This window comes from Rosa chinensis, chromosome 4 (assembly GCF_002994745.2).
Source record: "Rosa chinensis cultivar Old Blush chromosome 4, RchiOBHm-V2, whole genome shotgun sequence".
Lineage (NCBI taxonomy): Eukaryota > Viridiplantae > Streptophyta > Magnoliopsida > Rosales > Rosaceae > Rosa > Rosa chinensis.
Window position 1 is genome coordinate 8,124,465 of NC_037091.1, and position 6,503 is coordinate 8,130,967.

The window sequence follows — 6,503 nt, forward strand, 5'->3', positions numbered from 1 at the left end:
TGAAGCCGGACATTTAAATCATGCTTTTCCTGGTTCATGGCCAGATCAAAGGGAGCTTCTAACAACTCATTCAGACGAGCCCTAACTACTCGCATCTCCTTCTGTCGAAACTGGAACGTGTTCCGCTGCCAAGCATTAAGGCCACTACTAGTTGCTTTAATTTTCTGGCAGACCCGATTCATTAGATCTCTGTCCCCACCATTCTTCCATCCAGTGCGAACGACTCCCTTACACTCTCGATGTTGTGCCCAGAACTGTTCAAAGCGGAAAATCCATCTTCTCCTGCCCGACTGCAGCAATGGAGCATTGCATATATCAATCAGTAAGGGACAATGGTCCGAGCAGCTGGGATGCAAGTGAGTGGTCGTGGAATGGCCAAACAGCCGACGTAAACCAGCATTCCAAAATGAACGATCTAATCATTCTTTTGTTTGATGATCGGACCAAGTGTAAGGGCTCTCTCTATACCCCATATCAATCAGCGAACAATCCATCACACATTCATGAAATGCTTGCATTTGCACGAGTTTCCTCTCCCCACCACCAGATTTCTCTGAGCATTCAAGGATTTCATTAAAATCCCCACAAATCAGCCATGGCAACGATACTTGAGCAGCAAGCCGACGCATCAATGCCCATGTCTCTCTTCTATCCCCGGTCTGTGCATAGCCATATATACCAGTCAATCTCCATTCATCGGGAGAACCCCTCGTCCCAATAGAAACATCAACATGCCTGGTAGAGTAATTACGGAAATGTAGAGGTACATCATTCATCCACATCAGTGCGACTCCCCTGGAGTCATCACTCTTTTCACAAAGACAATTGTCAAAACCCACCTTCATGCACAGTGTATCCATCAGCTTTGCATCACATAGAGTTTCTGAGAGAAATAAGATACGTGGCTTCTCCTGCCTTATCAGATCCACCAGCGCTCTACGTCTACAATTCCCCACAATACCACGACAGTTCCAGGCCAAAACCCTGAACGCCATATAGACTCAGGCCACCTCAAGCGCCGCTTGCTTTTACTTCTCAGAACTCCTTCGCTCTGCTAGGGTTTCTTTTTTCATGATTCAAAATGAATTTGTGAGTTATTCTCTTTTATTTCCTGTTTTAAGGAATCAAAGCGTGAATTTTTTTCCTTATTTCTGGTGTGAGTTGTGTTAACTATTTTGAGTTACTCATACGGGCTTGCAAAAGCTTACCGGGTTTTTTGTGTGACAACCCGGTACACTATTCAAACGGTGTAGGGGTTAATCCTGCAAGTTAGGATAATGGGGGCTGAAGCTGAGGTAGCGCCTTTGCAGCTTTATGGCAGGAAGCCATTTTTGTAACTTTACCGTTGATAAGGACTTCCGTTGTAGTAAACTCTGAGGAGCATTTACGTTTTATTTTGTTGTTGACAATTTAATTCGTAAGTTTATGTAATATATGACTCTGTGGAGCGGGTCAATATTGACATAGTGGGTTCAGAGAATCAATATGTACTTGGGTAAAAAGGGAAAAAGTTTCTAGGTATTTTTGTATTGATGGCTGAACGTTCACGCATGTATAATTATGAGATTATATATCGATTTTTATTTGTGTAAAAAATCAGGGGCGTGACAGGACAACCTGCACATTATATCACGTTAATTAGTTATTATTCTAACAATTACATAGACCAACTTAACATATAAAAAACATTAGAGTGAAGCTAGAGGTGTCTCTTTGGTTCTGACCATGTAGTATACAAGGATATAATATATAAGCTATGATAGAAATTTAGCATTCGAATAAACATAACTATAGAACAATAGATCTAAAAAACTGACGGACATGACAATGAAAAGGCATAGCAGTGCACATCTGCATATACACTCTCAATTTCAAACCCTTTTGGTCATGAAAACAATTTGTAGAAAACATAGGAAAATACCTCAGAGCCACACGATATTTCTGACCCAACTTTTCAAGCTCTGCCATTACATAATCTGTGATACCAGGAGTGCCTGTATATTTAAAAGACAGCTAAACAATTAGAGAAAAATATACAAGAGAAATGGAACATTACCGTGCATTATCAAAACTTTAGGTCACTATCAGAAGTTAACCAATTTCTCTGAATCATTCTTGTTATATAGAAAACTGAACATTCAAGTCCAATTCCTAAGAAACACTAAACATTAATACAAGTGAATAACTCTAAGACTCACACTTTGCAAATGGGCAGTCCATCATTCTCTTCCCCAAATCCAACTGCCAAAAGTGAACTAAAACAATTATGGGTAAATTCCTCCTATAGTACCTGAGGTATTGCTACTTGGACAGTTTGATACCCAATGTATTAAAGGGTACAGTTTGGTACCTGAAGTTAGACTCTGTTTGACACTTTGGTACTTCTGTTAATTTTTCTGTTAAATGTAAGGATAAAATTGACATTTAGAATATATGTATAAAAAAACATGAGTTTGTGAGTTGATTGACGTTTTTCATAATTTTATAGATATGAATTAATGTTTATGAGTTATGTTGAAGGTGAGATATTTGAATTTTATGTTAAAAAAATATAATAATCAGATATTTTTTTGTACTATTCTCTATGAATCCACTGATTTTTCCTCCAAAACTTGGATTTTTCCTCCTCTTCATAAACACAATGCGATGATATTATTTGGTATTATTTTAGATCTTCATCATTTTTTGGGTCATTTAGGAGAAAATGAAAATGAATTAATGCTTTTGGGTTATGTTAAAGTTGACATAATTGAATTTTATGTTTAAAAAAATTTAATTGTACGAGACTAGTTTCAATGGAGTACTCATGGGTGTTCACTATATGATTACTATATTTCTTAAACATAAAATTCGAATATTTCACCTTCAACATAACCCATAATTAAGCATTAATTCATACCTATAAAATTTTGAAGAAAATTGACCCACAAACTCATGTTTTTTTATTATGTTTTTATACATATATCCTAAATGTCAATTTTATCCTTACATTTAACAGAAAAATTAACAGAAGTACCAAAGTGTCAAATGGAGTCTAACTTCAAGTACCAAACTGTCCCCTTTAATACATCAGGTATCAAACCGTCCAAGTAGCAATACCTCAGGTACCATAGGAGGAATTTACCCAACAATTATATTATCCAATACAGAAAACTTGAACAAGCTGTAGCTTATACATGAAGCAATTAGCACTAACCACTCACCCTATTCTGGATAGAGAAATTGATAAAGTTGGTATCTACCAAAACCTTGTAAGGCAGCCCCCAAAGTAGTGTTGTATTGAAAGAACAACGCCATAGAAACATTTGGCCTAAATACAATTTTTGCCTTCACATTTTTCTAAACATCGGAAACATGGTCGTTAGCTATATATATGCTCCAGAAAAACTATCATTTACAAGGAAATACAATTTCAAGCATTTTTTATAATCAACCCAATTCATTAAACAAAACAGAGTAGTGATAAAAATGGTAAAATCAATCCAACACATCACAGACAAAAGTTCATAGAACACATAGAAACAGAAAGCCAGTTTAATATGACATACGATTCTTTCTTTGAGTTTTTTGTTATTTTTAGTCTCAGTGTACATTTGAATCTCAATTGCATAAACTTCCAAATGTTGACTTCCTTTTTTTTGATTATCTGTACCATTTTCTTTTTGACAAGACTATGGAGTTTCTTCATAATCTAATAGTGCAACACAGGTTGCTCTCAACCTTTCAAGATCACAAATTCACAGCCATCATAGGTAATAAGATAAACAGATATTACCTAACTCGTTCTCCCATATTCACCCTTCCCAAACCAAATTTTGCAAAGCTTAAGATTTGTCTTGAACCAATGCCTCTGCACAACAAGACGGAAAGAAACAAGGAAATTAGATGATTTGGCCCTCTTTGTCCAATGGTATTGATTCTTCTTTATAACCTAAAATTCATAGCCTCAAGGCAATTGTGATGCATACAAACCAGAACTAGAAGAGTACATGAAAAATCAAGCTTATACCACCAAGTCAATTGATAAAACAAGAAATTCAATTGATCTAAGAACTACTTGTTCCCCAAACCTATTGTTTAAGGGAAAATAATCATTTACCCAATTTTAGCTTAAAAATTGCCCACTTACTCCACTAACAGTTTTTTAACCTCATTTACCCAAAACACTCTAAGGGATTACTTCCCTAATACCCAATTAATTCTTTTTTTATTCTTTTTGTTTATTTTTGGGACTTTTTTGCCCTCTCCTTCTTTCTCACTTAGAGAGAGAAGTCATCATCCACCTTGCTGTGCTCCGGTGACCAGTGGCCTGCCGCGGTCTCCGGCGACTGGTGACCGAACTCCGGCGATCGGGTGATCGGAATCCGGAGACCGATGATCTGAATTCCGAATCTGATGACTGGCGTCTAATTTTATTACCCCCCAATAATACCCAGTCATCATATTATTGCCCCCCAAAAATCATATTATTGCTCCCTAATAACAACTTCATTAGGGATCAATGATTTGTGAAAAATGAAGATGTTTTGAATTTTGAAAGCTTTCGGAGGTTTATCCAAATAAATATATTGTTAATGCCCGGTAATCATATTATTACCCCCCAATAACAAGTCTATTAGGGATCATTAATTAATGAAAAATGAAGATGTTTATAATTTTGAAAGTTTTAGTAGGGTTATACAAATAAATAATCTCATTATTACCCCCCAATAATCTTATTATTATCTTCCAATAATCGTTTTATTGCCCACTAATGATATTATTATTGCCCAACCAAATCATAATAAACAAAACAATCACTACTAGCAACATTCCATATTGAAATCGACAAATTTTTTGGAGAAACAAACCATCGCAACAACCATTGGAGGCCTCGATCCTACGCATTTTACCAGAAAGAGGAAAAAAAAAAGAAGAAGAAAAAGAAGAAGAAAAAGAAGAAGAAGAAGTAGAGAAGCCTGAAAGACGGCATCAGAGCCCCGACCCGGAGCAAAGCCCGGACCCGAACTCCGGCTTCCTCGTGGAGCTTCGGAGGTCTGATGACGACCCTGGCGTGGCGGCGGAGCATCGAAGGTTTCTTCTCGTGGCAGCGGTGCTCGCAATCGGAGATGCAGTCGAGGTCAAGCATCTCACCGCGGAACTTGTCGGGTATGGCGTCGACGAGGACAAGCTTCAGAGGTCCTGGGTTAGAATGGGTTGGGCGATCACCAGGCCGACATTGCCACGCCGATGACAGAGATCTTGGTCTGGCCGTTGGAGGAGGAAGGAGGGCAGCGCCGTGGATGTGCTTAAAGAAGGCCTGGGTTAGGTCGATGATGAAGGCGGTCTGTCAAAACTGGTTGGGCTATGCAGTCGGCCGGAGGTGGAGAGAGAGAGAGAGAGAGAGAGAGAGAGAGAGAGAGAGAGAGAGAGAGAGAGAGAGAGAGAGAGAGAAACTAGAGGTGGAGATAGGGGGGAGAGAGACAGAGAGTCTGAGAGCAGAGGGATGAGTTTTAATTTAATTAATAGGGGTTAAAATGTCAATAGATATTAGATTGGGTAAATGAGGCTAAATAACTCTTAGTAGAGTAAGTGGACAATTTTTAAGCTGAAATTGGGTAAGTGGTCACAACCCCATTGTTTAATGGCATTAGTAATAAACCGAAAGCTGAAGCATGTGTGCCAAGCATACCATAAACTCATAAGCCTTTTCAGAGCACAGATTATATACAATTTTCAAATACAAATTGGCATCAAACATAACAGAGTAAGCATCAAAACAAAAGTCAACATGAGGAGCTCAATTGCAACAGCAACACTCACCAGCTGAATCGTAACCTCTTTCGCTTGTCTGAATATTCGTACCTACAACAACAAAAAGACCAATAATTTAAGCACCTCCATGAAATCCTCAAATCCAATTTTGACCACAAAACATAATTAGAATCACAAAAGACGAACCAAGATAGATCTCCCCAAAGAAGCCGCTACCAATCTTCCGTCCCAGCCTGAACTTATTCTCAATGAGAGACTCCATTTGCGTAACCCGAATAGGAAAGAAACCTTAACCCCAAAACTACAGACCCTCTTAAAATCAAACCTTTGGAGAGATAATCTAAGCGCCGAGCAGCATACCAGAGCTCTGTTGACTGCACTGCAACAACATTGCCAAGATTGTCGTCAACTGAAGCAAAACAAAAAGCAGAGAGCAAAAGAAAGCAAAAAAATTTGTACAGACATCACTGTCGGTGTGTGGGTTCTCCGTGTTGGGGAGAGAGAGAGAGAGAGAGAGAGAGAGAGAGAGAGAGAGAGAGAGATCTAGGGTTAGTGTGAAGTGTGAGAGATGGATCTAGATGAACCAGAGAGAGAGAGATCTAGGGTTAAACTGAAAAGTGCGAGAGATTGACAGGGAGATAGGGGGCTTTTTGTATTTGCCGTTAGTTAAGATCTCAATAGATCCAACGGTTACCACTGAATTTCAAAAACGGAGAAACCCCCAAGTTGATGGACACCAATATCATAAA

The 6,503-nt window shown here is 38.4% G+C and overlaps 1 pseudogene; it reads right to left on the reverse strand.

The window, feature by feature from the left end:
* Positions 1-1,787: 1,787 nt before the first annotated feature.
* LOC112198727 lies at positions 1,788-6,016 on the reverse strand (annotated as a pseudogene).
* Positions 6,017-6,503: the final 487 nt, after the last annotated feature.